Source organism: Rhinatrema bivittatum, chromosome 1, assembly GCF_901001135.1.
Source record: "Rhinatrema bivittatum chromosome 1, aRhiBiv1.1, whole genome shotgun sequence".
Lineage (NCBI taxonomy): Eukaryota > Metazoa > Chordata > Amphibia > Gymnophiona > Rhinatrematidae > Rhinatrema > Rhinatrema bivittatum.
The window spans coordinates 828708974-828723820 of record NC_042615.1 but is presented as its reverse complement, the minus strand read 5'-3'; the positions used below and the strand labels follow the sequence as shown (position 1 = coordinate 828723820).

The following is a 14847-nucleotide window of genomic DNA, read 5'->3' as shown; positions in this document are numbered from 1 at the left end:
CTATACTCGACTTAGTGCTCACTAATGGAGATAATGTCTCCGATGTCCAGGTGGGCACCCACCTCAGCACCAGTGATCATCAAACGGTATGGTTTAATATCACTAAAAGAATAGGGAAAAGAACCACAAAGACCCGAGTTTTACAGTTCAAAAACACAGACTTTGAGGAAATGGGGAAGTACCTGGAGGAAGAACTAAAAGGATGGGAGAACGAGAGAGATGTGGAGCAGCAGTGGACCAATCTAAAACGAGCAATCACCAAGGCAACTACTCTATATGTTAGAAATGTAAAGAAAAGCAAAAGAAAATTGAAACCTATCTGGTTCTCAAAGGAGGTGGCTGACAAAATTAAAGCTAAAAGAACAGCATTCAAGAAATATAAAAGATCCCAAAGGGAGGAACACAAAGAAGAATATTTGATTCAACTGAGGGAGACAAAGAAATTAATCAAGTTGGCAAAAAGTCAAGCGGAAGAGAGGATTGCCAAGGAGATAAAAAATGGTGACAAAACATTTTTCAGATACATCAGCGAAAAGAGAAAGGTCCAAAGTGGTATAGTGAAATTGAAAGGTGATAATGATCAATGTGTGGAGACAGACGAAGAAATGGCAGAAATATTAAACGAATACTTCAGCTCTGTGTTCACTAAAGAAGACCCTGGAGAAGGACCATCTCTACACAACAAGAAACTGGAGGGAAGTGGAATAGATGAAAATCCTTTTACAGTAGAAAATGTGTGGGAAGAGCTAAAGAACCTGAAAGTGGACAAAGCCATGGGGCCTGATGGGATTCATCCAAGGATATTGAGGGAGCTCAGAGATGTTCTGGCGGGTCCGCTGTGTGACCTGTTCAATAGATCCCTTGAAACGGGAGTGGTGCCGAGTGATTGGAGAAGAGCGGTGGTGGTCCCGCTTCACAAGAGTGGGAACAGGGAGGAGGCTGGCAACTACAGACCGGTTAGCCTCACTTCGGTGGTGGGAAAAGTAATGGAGTCACTGCTGAAAGAGAGAATAGTGAACTATCTACAGTCTGGAGAATTGATGGACCAGAGGCAACATGGATTCACCAGGGGAAGATCCTGTCAAACAAATCTGATTGACTTTTTTGACTGGGTAACCAAGGAATTGGATCGAGGAAGAGCACTCGATATCATATACTTAGATTTCAGCAAAGCTTTTGATACGGTTCCGCACAGGAGACTGGTCAATAAAACGAGAAGCTTGGGAGTGAGTGCCGAGGTGGTGACCTGGATTGCAAATTGGTTGACGGACAGAAGACAATGTGTGATGGTAAATGGAACCTTCTCTGAAGAGAGAGCGGTTTTAAGTGGTGTACCGCAAGGATCGGTGTTGGGACCGGTCCTGTTCAATATCTTTGTGAGCGACATTGCGGACGGGATAGAAGGTAAGGTTTGTCTTTTTGCGGATGACACTAAGATCTGCAACAGAGTGGACACGCCGGAAGGAGTGGAGAGAATGAGACGGGATCTAAGGAAACTGGAAGAGTGGTCGAAGATATGGCAGCTGAGATTCAATGCCAAGAAGTGCAAAGTCATGCATATGGGGAGTGGAAATCCGAATGAACTGTATTCGATGGGGGGGGAAAGGCTGATGTGCACGGAGCAGGAGAGGGACCTTGGGGTGATAGTGTCTAATGATATGAAGTCTGCGAAACAATGCGACAAGGCGATAGCAAAAGCCAGAAGAATGCTGGGCTGCATAGAGAGAGGAATATCGAGTAAGAAAAGGGAAGTGATTATTCCCTTGTACAGGTCCTTGGTGAGGCCTCACCTGGAGTACTGTGTTCAGTTCTGGAGACCGTATCTACAAAAAGACAAAGACAAGATGGAAGCGGTACAGAGAAGGGCGACCAGGAAGGTGGAGGATCTTCATCGGATGACGTACGAGGAGAGATTGAAGAATCTAAATATGTACACCCTGGAGGAAAGGAGGAGCAGAGGTGATATGATACAGACTTTCAGATACTTGAAAGGTTTTAATGATCCAAAGGCAACGACAAACCTTTACCATAAGAAAAAAAATCAGCAGAACCAGGGGTCACGATTTGAAGCTCCAGGGAGGAAGATTCAGAACCAATGTCAGGAAGTATTTCTTCACGGAGAGGGTGGTGGATGCCTGGAATGCCCTTCCGGAGGAAGTGGTGAAGACCAGAACTGTGAAGGACTTCAAAGGGGCGTAGGATAAACACTGTGGATCCATAAAGTCAAGAGGCCGCCAATGAAGAGTGGGTGACTCGCCAGAATGATGGCTACTGCCTGGACACAATACCCTTATTCAATAAACATACACATGGTTACTGTGACTCCAACATCACTCTAAGCTTCAACAGCAAGAGGAAATGTGGAAAAAAGGATTTGCACTCACAAAGCCGGGAGTAGCTGGCTTGTTACGGCGGTTACTACCCCAAACCAAATGTGCCTGATACTTCACTTTCGATGCACATCCAGCATAGCTCTCTGCTCCAACGGCAGGGGAGAAGAAAAACTGATACTTCACGCATACCCAGCATAGCTTCAACGGCAGGGGAGAAGAAAAAAGGATTCACACTCACAAAGCGGGGAGTAGCTGGCTTGTTACGGCGGTTACTACCCCAAACCAAATGTGCCTGATACTTCACTTTAGATGCATATCCAGCATAGCTCTCTGCTTCAACGGCAGGGGAGAAGAAAAACAACCAATAAGGGCTGTATAACATAGTCTGGGTTAAAACAAATAAGCATGGGTGTAGCTTGCTTATTGCGGCGGTTACTACCCCTACTACCCCCTAACTAATCAAGCTAGATATTTCACTTGGATGCAGCTCCATCACTGCTCTCTACATTAATGGTGGGGGAGGAAGGGAAATAGAACCAAGAGCTAAAAGAAACATAAGTATGAGAGAAAAAAATGTGTGAAGCTTGCTGGGCAGACTGGATGGGCCGTTTGGTCTTCTTCTGCCGTCATTTCTATGTTTCTATATGTTTCTTTCCAAGAGAGGTGTGCACCGCTGACAGGCGGAGAGAACTGAGGAAAAAGTCACTTTCTCTCATCAAGTGCTGACCTCACTGCAGGACATCGAGATCAAACCTCAGCGTCGAGACCACTCCTTAGCTCTGCAAGGAACCAAGGAGGATTATTCACTTTTGCCCCTGCCCTGGGGCTAATGCTGGGGCAGACAACACCCCCCCCCCCCCACCCGGGTGAACCTGTGCACCTCCAGAGAGATAACGTGCTGCTGGCTGTCTGCCACGACCCTTACATTTAAATCAAAGAGAGCGCACCCAGGAACGCCAGAAGCAGGCGCGCTCTAGCACAGAGGGCAGGCAGACTGAGCTTGCACAGCCTGCCTGAGGCTGAGCTTGCACAGCCTGCTGAGGGAGTACTGAGAGGAGAAGATTCGGCAGGCGAGGTTCGTGTGCCTGCTGAGAGGAGAAGATTTGGCAGGCGAGGTTCGTGTGCCCGCTGAGGGAGTACTGAGAGGAGAAGATTCGGCAGGCGAGGTTCGAGTGCCCGCTGAGGGAGTACTGAGAGGAGAAGATTCGGCAGGCGAGGTTCGAGTGCCCGCTGAGGGAGTACTGAGAGGAGAAGATTCGGCAGGCGAGGTTCGTGTGCCCGCTGAGGGAGTACTGAGAGGAGAAGATTCGGCAGGCGAGGTTCGTGTGCCCGCTGAGGGAGTACTGAGAGGAGAAGATTCGGCAGGCGCCTGAAGACGATTGGAAAGTATTTGCTGGATAACACTGGGACTTAAAGTTTGGAGAGAGGTGAAATTGTGAGGTGAATTAAATTGAAATGTGACTGCGCCTTGACCAAAAAAAACCAGGAAAAGAATAGTTTGTGTGCGAGAGAGATTTCGATAAAAACAGAAAACCAGGGAAGGAGGTAACTTTTGTTCTACTCTCCAGGCGACGATTTGGTGCAACAGAACAGTGGTGGGGCCACTCGGCAACAGTGATAATAGTGCGGTTACATTTAACTTAATGGCTGGGAGAACATTAAGTACATCTACAACTTTAGCATTACATTTTCAACAGGGTGACTGATAAAATGAGGAGAACAGAAAAAAGTTGAATGGTGAAGTTACAAAAGGTTAGGGGGTTACATCTAGTGAGGTCACGGTTTAAAATACCATTTTGGAAGCCCAGTTCAGATGTATTCCACACATTAAAAAAAGTAGGAAGGAAGGCCAAACAACTGCCAGTAAGGTTAAAGGTGAGGTGAAAGAGGCAATTTTAGTTAAAAGAATTTCTTTCAAAAACTGAGAAAAAGGATCCATCTGAGGAAAATAGAAAAAGCATAAACATTGTGTCAAGTGTAAAATACTGATGACAGGCTAAGCGAGAATTTGAAAAGAAGATGGGCATAGAAGCAAAACCTCATAATAGAAAGTTTTAAAAATATATCCGGGACTTGGAGCCAAGATGGTGGCGTGAGCAGACGTGCAGTTTGCAGCTCCTGAGAACTGTTTGACTTCGTACTAAGATGCCGGCGAAAAGGAAGGGAAAGGTTCGAGCTTTCCCCTCCGAGCCGTCCTTACCTCTTGATCAGAAGCCGATAACAAACTTCACCTCTGCTATGGTGGTGAAAACGGGCGACGCTGTCCCTGCTGCAGCGGCTGGAGAGGGAGCTCCAGCCCCGCCAGGGGAAGTCACTCTCAGTCCCCCGGATTGTCGACCCCCACCGGCGCCCGAGGCACGGGCTGACCTCCAGCAAGCGGCACCTTCTGATGACATCACCCAGTCCCCGGATGGAGGACACCGAGATGGGGAAGTAGTGCTGCCCTCGAGACTCTCCTCAAGCCTGCTAGGAACAGCAGTGATACCGGGTTTGGAAGATCCGGAGCCTTTTTTGTCTCTTATTACCCCGAGAGAGGAGGGAAAGAGGTTGTTGGAAGTCCAGATGGGGGTTTGTTCGGGATCATCGATGGAACAGGAGAGGGGTGAGTGTATTATTCCCCCCAAACCACCCACGGTGACTCTGGACCAACTGTGGGATTTAATGGCCGGCATTGGTCAGTTTGTGAAAGAAGCAGACTGTAGATACAAGAAAGTGGAAGCCGAAATGCAGTCCCTGACTCTTAAAGTGGAGGGTCATCATAAAGAAGTGGGAAAAAGGCTCTCAGACATTGAGAAAACATCTGCACAAGCTCAAATTGTGAATGTAAAGCTGATTAAAGATCTTGGATATCAGTCGAAGAGACTGGAATCACTGGAGAATTACACCAGACATTTGAACTTGAGATTCTTAAATTTCCCGCGTGCTTTGGGGGAGGATGTCCAAAGCACATTAAAAAAGTTTTTTCTTGAAAATTTAAAATTTGAAGAATCTAATTTGCCTTTAGTCAATAAAGCCTATTTCCTTACTAAGATTGAAAGGAGAATCTCAGGAAACCAATTAGACCTTTTAGATAATCTAAAGGAAAATTATGTTCTTACCTGATAATTTTCGTTCCTGTAGTACCAAGGATCAGTCCAGACTGCTGGGTTATGCCTCCCGTCCAGCAGATGGAGTCAGAGAGAAACTGAAAAGGCACCACTCATATACCCTGGTGCGCCCCCTGCGATCCTTCAGTATAATCCATAACAAAGCAGTATGAATTTAGGAACAATGGCAAACTCTGTGACTAGATCAAGATAAATATGAACCTGTGGAAAACGAGGAAACCAGGCAAAAGCCATGAAACATAACCATATGAAAAATAGAACAAGTGCTCGGAAAAAACAATGGAATCTGAAAACGAAACACGACAGACGCGGGACTCTGCACTGACATGGGCGGGCGTCTGGACTGATCCTTGGTACTACAGGAACGAAAATTATCAGGTAAGAACATAATTTTCCTTTCCCTGTACGTACCAGGATCAGTCCAGACTGCTGGGAAGTACCCAAGCTGCCCTAAACGGGGTGGGATCCTGACAGTCCCGCACGAAGCACACCACTGCCAAACGAGTCTACCGGCGGAGCGCAGACGTCCAATCGGTAATGTCTAGCAAAAGTGTGCAACGACTTCCAAGTAGCCGCCCGGCAAATTTCCTGAGAGGAAATAAAACCACTCTCAGCCCAAGACGCCGCTTGGGAACGCAGAGAATGAGCCTTAAGACCGTCCGGAACGGCGCGACCTTGAGAAATGTAAGTAGAAACAATCGCCTCCTTCAACCAGCGGGCTATAGTAGCCTTGGAAGCTTTATTGCCTTTCTTTGGACCATTCCACAAGACAAAAAGATGATCAGACAACCGAAAAGGGTTGGTAATGTCCAGGTACCGTAAGAGTGTCCTCCGAACATCCAACCTGCGAAGCTCCGGGTGCCAAGACATCTCAGCACCGTCCACCGCAAAGGCCGGTAGGTCCACAGTCTGGTTGACGTGAAAGGCGGAAACTACCTTAGGCAAAAAGGAAGGAACGGTACGCAGAGAAACCCCCGAATCAGAAATACGGAGAAAAGGTTCTCTACAGGATAACGCCTGAAGTTCAGAGATTCTGCGAGCAGAACAAATAGCGACAAGAAAAACTGTTTTGAGAGTGAGATCTTTGAGAGTAGCCCTTCGTAGCGGTTCAAACGGAGAAGTACATAGACCCCGGAGAACCAAATTTAAACTCCAAGAAGGACAGATAGGGCGTACCGGAGGTCGCAAATGTTTAACTCCTTTTAAAAATCGTGCAACGTCCGGGTGCATGGCAATGGAAAGTCCGTCAAGTTTACCGCGGTAACAGCCTAAGGCTGCCACCTGCACACGAAGAGAATTATAGGACAAACCTTTCTTTAGACCTTCTTGCAAAAAAGCCAGAATATGAGAGACCGTAGCCTGCCGCGACGACACTTTCAAACCCTGGCACCAAGAGTCAAAAACTTTCCATACCCTGACATAAGCAACCGAGGTAGAGGGCTTCCGAGCCTGTAGAAGAGTAGTAATGACCGACTCAGAATATCCCCTCTTTCTCAATTGCCGCCTCTCATAAGCCAAGCCGCTAGACAAAAGCGATCGGCCTGGTCGAAAAATACTGGACCCTGCCGTAGGAGACGAGGCAGATGACCGAGACGCAAGGGGCCGTCCCCCGCTAGGTTGATGAGGTCGGCGAACCATGGCCTCCTTGGCCACTCCGGAGCTACCAGAACGACGGGTCCTGCATGGGATTCGATCCGACGCAATATTTTTCCCACCAATGGCCACGGTGGAAACACGTACAGAAGAACTTGCGCGGGCCAGGGAAGAACTAGCGCGTCCACGCCTTCCGACCCGTGTTCCCTTCTGCGACTGAAGAAGCGAGCTGCCTTGGCATTCGAACGAGTCGCCATGAGGTCCAACCGGGGGGTCCCCCACCGGTGACAGATTAGTCTGAGTGCCTCGGGAGATAGTTCCCACTCTCCCGGATCTAATCGCTGCCGGCTGAGATAGTCTGCTTGAATGTTGTCGACTCCGGCGATGTGTGACGCAGCAATCCGAGACAGGTGCTCCTCTGCCCAATCCATCAGTTGGCTGGCTTCGGTTGCTACCGGAAGACTCCTTGTACCGCCTTGCCGATTTATATACTCCACCGTGGTTGCATTGTCGGACAAAACCCGAACCGCTCTGTTCCGAATCAAAGGCAGGAAGTGCTGTAACGCTAGGCGAACCGCCCTGGTTTCCAAACGATTGATAGACCACTTGGCCTGAGAAAGCGTCCAACGTCCCTGAGCGGACTGAGACTGACAGACTGCTCCCCACCCCGTCAGACTGGCATCGGTCGTGACAATGATCCATTGGGGTGGTTCCAAATCGATGCCTTGGAGCAAGTGGACCGGATCCAACCACCAATGCAGACTGGTCCTTGCTGGGTGTAGGAGTGGCAAAGGTATCTGAAACTCCTCTGATTTGGGATCCCAACGCGACAGAAGCGCCCTCTGTAGCGGCCGCATATGCGCAAAAGACCACGGAACCAAATCCAGGGTGGACGCCATATAACCAAGAACCTGTAAATAATCCCATACCACTGGCAAGGGAAGGGCTAGGAGACGACGAACGTGCGCCAGACGCTCCATCCTTGCCTGCGGCAGGAAAACTTTTCCCACTCTTGTATCGAACGAGGCGCCCAGAAATTCCAAATTCTGGGAGGGAATCAGTTGGCTCTTGGGATAATTGACTACCCAACCCAAGGAGTGTAGTCGGTGGAGTACTGTCTGAATTGCGGCCTCGCAGAGACGACGCGATTTTGCCCGAATGAGCCAGTCGTCCAAATACGGGTGGACCAATACTCCGTCCCTCCGGAGGCTCGCTGCCACCACCACCATTACCTTGGTGAATACTCTCGGAGCGGTCGCCAGCCCGAACGGAAGGGCACAGAACTGGAAATGAGATCCCAGGACCATAAAGCGGAGAAATCGTTGATGGAACTCTTGTATTCCTATGTGCAAGTAAGCCTCTGTGAGATCTAAGGAAGCCAAATACTCTCCTTTGTGGACCGCAGCGATGACTGAACGCAGGGTTTCCATCCGAAACCGCGGAATGCGCAATGCCTTGTTGACCCGCTTGAGATCCAGAATAGGGCGGAATGTGCCTTCCTTTTTGGGAACGATGAAATAGATGGAATAACGGCCTGTGCGTTGTTCGGCGGGCGGTACTGGCACTATGGCTCCCAGCGCCTGCAACCGCTGCAGGGTTTGAGCAATCCGCTGTTGTTTTACCAGAGAACCGCTGGGAGAGATAAGGAACAAATCGCGCAGGGGCCGTGCAAAATCTAAGGCGTATCCGTGAGTTATAATGTCGAGGACCCATTGGTCGGTGGTAATTGCAGCCCATTCCTCCCGAAAGTAAGAGAGTCGTCCTCCGACCTCCGGGACGGAGGAATGGACCTGCGTCCCTTCATTGAGCCGCCTTAGAGGTGGCGAAGGTATGAGACGCCCCTGCGCGGGCTGGCCTTCTACCACGAAAGGAAGGAGTCCATGCTTGGGAACGTGTAGACGGCTGTCTTGAAGCGTAAGAGGAACCCCTCCCCGATCGAAAACGGCGCTGCCCGCGAAATCGCCCGCGAAAGGTACCCGAAGTACGAAAAAATCTCGGCTTGTCCTCTGGCAACTTGAACACCTTATTCTCCCCCAAAGATCGAATAAGGTCTTCTAACTCTGTGCCAAATAATAGTTTGCCCCGAAAAGGAAAGGAACCGAGTTGGGCCTTGGAGGAAGAGTCTGCTGCGCAGTGACGCAGCCAGAGTAACCGCCGTGCAGACACTGCTGAAGACATAGACCGTGCCGAAGTGCGGAGGAGATCATAGAAGGCATCTGCGGCGTAGACCACAGCGGATTCTATGCGGTTTGCTTGCTCAGCTTCCCCCGGAGGCAGATCCTGAGATGTCAACATCTGTTGTACCCAGCGAAGGGTAGCCCTTTGTACCATACAACTGCAAACGGCCGCCCGTACTCCCAATGCTGAAACCTCAAAGATTCGCTTAAGCAACATCTCCAACTTCCGATCTTGAAGATCCTTAAGGGCCGTACCCCCAGTTACGGGGATGGTGGTATGTTTTGCCATGGCAGTGACCGCCGAATCCACCTTGGCACCCTAAGGAGCTCCAAAGAATCAGCAGGGAGTGGGTAAAGCTTATCCATAGCGCGGCTGACTCAGAGTAGCCTCCGGATTATCCCATTCCTTGGATACAAGCTGAAACAGTTTATTGTGAAAAGGAAAAGCATGTGAGGGTGTGCGAAGCCCGTCTAACTCAAAATCCCCTGGCTGGGAATTCGTTTCAGCCTGGGGTACCGGAATTCTTAGTTCTTGAAGAACATGAATGATCAAGGGATCTAATTCTTCTTTATGAAATAACCGAAGAATGAGAGGATCGTCCCCTTCAACTGGGTCAGCTGGGTCCGTACCCCCCACCTCCGTACCAGAATCCGGAACGGGTGGGTCCGGTGAAATAGGGTCCGGAGCTATATGCCGTAAAGGTTTAGGAGGAGGAGGAGGAGCTGGATTTGGATCCCCTCCCAAGTTAGTAGAAATTTTGCCACGTTTATCTGGGGCAGGAGCACCCTGCTCCCATTCAGCTTCGGCCTCCATATAGGCCTTATGGAGCAAAAGAACAAATTGTGAGGTAAATGGATGAGGTCTTTTTAAAGAACCTCCCTTGGCTCCCATAGGTGGCAAATCTAGAAGCCCCGATAAACCGCGGGGTCTGTGGGGGCTAAGGTCCGGTGGGGACAGCGGTGGGAGGTCCTCTCCCCTCCTCCGACGAAACGGCATCGCAATCAGGCCCTTCTAAAATGGCCGCCGAATTTTCTAAAATGGCCGCCGCCCCTGGTACCGGCAGCGAGGACTGCCGCGTTTTGCCCGACGCTGCCCGAGCCCCAAGTCGCGGTGAGGGAGAGCTCCCGGCCACGGCTGGCCCCCGCGAGGAGCCCTCACCCCCGGGAAGGCACCGGGAGCAAAGGCCCTCGCGGGAGAGCCGGCGGCCCGGCTCCCCACCTGCAGCACAAACTGACCCTCTGGGCATTTTTTTTTTTTTTTTTTTTAAGAAAGAACGGCGCGAAAACGGCGCGAAAAGGGGCCGGGTGACAAGCCACCCCTACCGGAGACCACAGTGAGTAAGGCAGGCAGAGTAAAATAAATTACCTCGTTTTTTTTTGTTTTTTTTTAAACGTGTATAGCGCTGCTACCGGCAGCTATGAAAAAACCTCACAATTCAATTATACAATGGAGCCTGCAGAGGGTGTAGCATACCCATCTGACTAACTTCTCTGAGGAATTAAACTTCTCAGGAGGCGGAGAGGGAGAGTGACCGGCCCACCGATTAATTCTCCCCTCCTCTCACTGGGCAGGGCAGAGAGAAACTCCGGGAAAAGGCTGTAGGGCAGAGCCCTGCCTTGCCTGCTACTGCTCCTATTAACAGTGTTAAACTAGGCCTGTAATTAAATTGATCCAGTCACAGGATTCCTCAGAAAATAACAGTGTTAAACTAGGCCTGTAATTAAATTGATCCAGTCACAGGATTCCTCAGAAAATAACAGTGTTAAACTAGGCCTGTAATTAAATTGATCCAGTCACAGGATTCCTCAGAAAATAACAGTGTTAAACTAGGCCTGTAATTAAATTGATCCAGTCACAGGATTCCTCAGAAAATCTTAAGTCAAACCTGATAGGGAAAACCCCCTCCCAATTTACAGGAGATCAGGACCGCAAGGTTATGCTCTCTCATCTGCTGGAGTCAGAGATATACTGGAGGATCGCAGGGGGCGCACCAGGGTATATCAGTGGTGCCTTTTCAGTTTCTCTCTGACTCCATCTGCTGGAAGGGAGGCATAACCCAGCAGTCTGGACTGATCCTGGTACGTACAGGGAACGCAATTTATAGAAAGTTCTGCTATTGAAATCTTGGGCAGAGGTACTTTATTGGTATCCTTTGTTACAGAAAAGGATATTAGTAATGTAATGAGAGCATACTTTCAAAATATTACAGAGAATTTCTATGGTCAGTTGGTAAAGATTTTCCCTGACTTTTCTAGGCCCACCCAGTTAAGGAGGCAGGAATTTATTAAACTAAGACCACAAGTGGTGACCTTAGGTTATACGTTTCTTTTGAGATACCCTTGCAGGTGTCTCATTAAAGGTAAAGGCGAAAACTTTGTATTTTCAGCTGTTGAACAACTTAAATCCTTTCTGAACGCAAGAAATGTGGCCACCCCACAGCAAGGAATTTAGACAGTCATTAAAGTAGGCACCACTTAATAAACGTTAAAGCCAGTTATCCTTTGTTAGGTATTGTTAGTTTCTCCCCAAAGTTTTCTTTGGCTCTTGGCTCTAATCACTTTTTCTTGAGATAGCATAATGCTGAGATGATAATTTTGGATAGTTATAAGTGACAAATTGTTATTATGCTTATCTGTATTTTCATTTTCCTGTAAAGTATGATTTTATGTATACTTTTGAAAAATTTAATAAAGTGTGAATATAAAAAAGAATATATATATATATCTGAAGCAGGAAACCCGGGAGGGAATCAGTTGGACTGTTAGACAATTGAGGGATAAAGGGGCACTTACAGAAGTTAAGGCCATCAAAGAAGGACTAATGAATTCTTTGCTTTGGTGTTTATTGAAAAGGATATTTGAAAATAGTTTCCACCACAGGTATGTATCTATGGTGATGATTCAGAACAATGGATACAAATCACCGTGAAGCTGGAAGATGTAATAAGGCAGACTGACAAATTAAAAAGAGTAGCAAATCACCAGGACCAGATGGTATTCATCCCATGGTTTACACCCCAGCATTCAGAAAAAACTCAGAAATAAAATTGCAGATCTGTTACTGATAATTTGTAACCTATTATTGGGATCGTCCACCATGCCTGAAGATTGTAGGGTGCCCAATGTAATCCTGACCTTTAAAAAGGGCTCCAGGGGTAATCCGGGACACTTTAAATCAATGAAACTGACCTCAGTGTTGGGAAAAATCATGGAAATGATTCTAAAGAACAAAAGACATGATTTAAGGGGACACAGCCAACATGGATTTAGCCAAGGAAAGTCTTGCCTCACCAATCTGCTACATTTGTTTTTAAAGGCATTAATAAACATATGGATAATGGTGAGCCGGTGGATTTTCAGGTGGTGTTTGACACAGTAACCCACAAGAGACTCCTGAGAAAACTAAAAAGTCATGGGATAGGTGGCAATGTCCTTTCGTGGATTACAAACTGGCTAAAAGACAGGAAACAGAGAGTAGGATTAAATGGACAATTTTCTCAGTGGAAAAGGGTAAACAGTGGAGTGCCTCAGGGATCTGTACTTGGACCGGTGCTTTTCAATATATTTATAAATGATCTGGAAAGGAATACGACGAGTGAGGTTATCAAATTTGCAGATATAAAATTATTCCAAGTCGTAACATCACAAGCAGATTGTAATAAATTGCAGGAGGACCTTGCGAGACTGGAACACTGGATATTTAAATGGAAAACGAATTTAATGTGGACAAGTGCATGGTGATGCACATGTGAAAAAACAACCCACACTGTAGTTATTTGATGTTATATTCTAATTTATACTAGGAGTTACTGCCCAGGAAAAGGACCTGAGCATCATAGTACATAATTTGAAATCCTCTGTTCAGTGTGCAGTGGCAGTCAAAAAACAAACAAAGTTAGGAATTAATTCTCCATTCCTTTTCTAATAAATGGTGAATGTCATAATGCCTCTGTATCGCTCCATGGTGAGACTGCAGCTTGAATACTGTGTATAATTCTGGTCGCCGCATCTCAAAAAAAGATATAGTTGTACTGGAGAAGGTACAGAGAAGGGCAACCAAAATGATAAAAGGGGATGGAACAGCTCCCCTATGAGGAAAGGCTGAAGAGGTTAGGGCTGTTCAGCTTGGAGAAGAGACAGCTGAGAAGGGATATGATAGAGGTCTTTAAGATCATGAGTGGAATAGAACGAGTAAATGTGAATTGGATACTAAACGCTTTAAAAAAAGGAGACACCCCATAAAAGTTAGCAAATAGCACATTCAAAACAAATCAGCGAAAATTCTCTCACTTATATACTCTGAATTAATTACCAGAGGATGTAGTTAAGGCACTTACTGTAACTGGATTTAAAAAAAGTTTGGACAAATTTCTGGAGAAGTCAATGAACTGTTATTATCCAAGTCACTACTTATCATTGCAGGATGGCAACATTGGCCTATTTACTGTTTGAGATCTTGTGATATGGATTGGCCACTACCGGATGGGTTAGGACCCACAAGGAAAACAAAGGAAAAAAAAAAATCAAAAGCCCCCAGGAGGAAGGATCAAAAGAAAATACTGGGGAACTGCAGGTGGCACTAAGGTTTATGTAGCAGGGTCAGGCAAGTTTTTTTTTCTCTGTCTCCACCTGCTGGCAGGGATGCTCATGCCAGGCGTCTGGACCGATCCGAGTACGTACAGGGAATGGCCACTACGGGAAATAGGATCCTGGTCTTAATGGAACCTCAATCTGACCCAGTTTGGCAATCTCTTATGTTTTTAAACCCAAATGAAGACATTGCCCTGTGCAAACTTTACAAATATCCAAAATCTAACTTCAAGTGGAAGCAGACTTTTTGATTTGGTGCATCATGCTCCCTCTCTAGTCTTCTTCAAAGCCAATCTAAAATCTCACCATTTCGGAGGCTGCTTTTAAATCTTAATCCTGATTATCCTGGTCAAAGCCTTATCTTAACCATGTTCATAATAAATTCCCCTGTATGTTGGTTTCGATTAGATTGCAAGCCCAATAACAAGGGACTCTCTCATATGTTTTTGTACAGTGTTTCATACATTGACTACTGCAGTGAATAATAAGACTTAATTGGCATCTCAGAGACATGGTGGAAAGAGGATAACCAATGGGACAGTGCTATACCGGGGTACAAATTATATCGCAATGACAGAGGAGCACTCGGGAGGCGGTGTGGTGCTTTATGTCTGGGATGGCATAGAGTCCAACAGGATAAACATCCTGCACGAGACTAAATACAAAATTGAATCTTTATGGGTAGAAATCCCTTGTGTGTCAGGGAAGACTATAGTGATAGGGGTATACTACCGTCCACCTGGTCAAGATGGTGAGACAGTCAGTGAAATGGTAAGAGAAATTAGGGAAGCTAACCAAATTGGTAGTGCGGTAATAATGGGAGACTTCAATTACCCCAATATAGACTGGGTAAATGTATCATCGGGTCACGCTAGAGAGATAACGTTCCTGGATGGAATAAATGATAGCTTTATGGAGCAATTGGTTCAGGAACCGACGAGAGAGGGAGCAATTTTAGATCTAATTCTCAGTGGAGCACAGGACTTGGTGAGAGAGGTAACGGTGGTGGGGCCGCTTGGCAATAGTGATCATAATATGATCAAATTT

At 47.1% G+C, this 14847-nt stretch overlaps 1 protein-coding gene across 7 annotated transcripts in view; it reads right to left on the bottom strand.

The window, feature by feature from the left end:
* Positions 1-14847, bottom strand: part of LOC115079323 (cyclic AMP-responsive element-binding protein 3-like) — a 60550-nt gene that overhangs the window by 40585 nt on the left and 5118 nt on the right. The window lies entirely within an intron of this gene.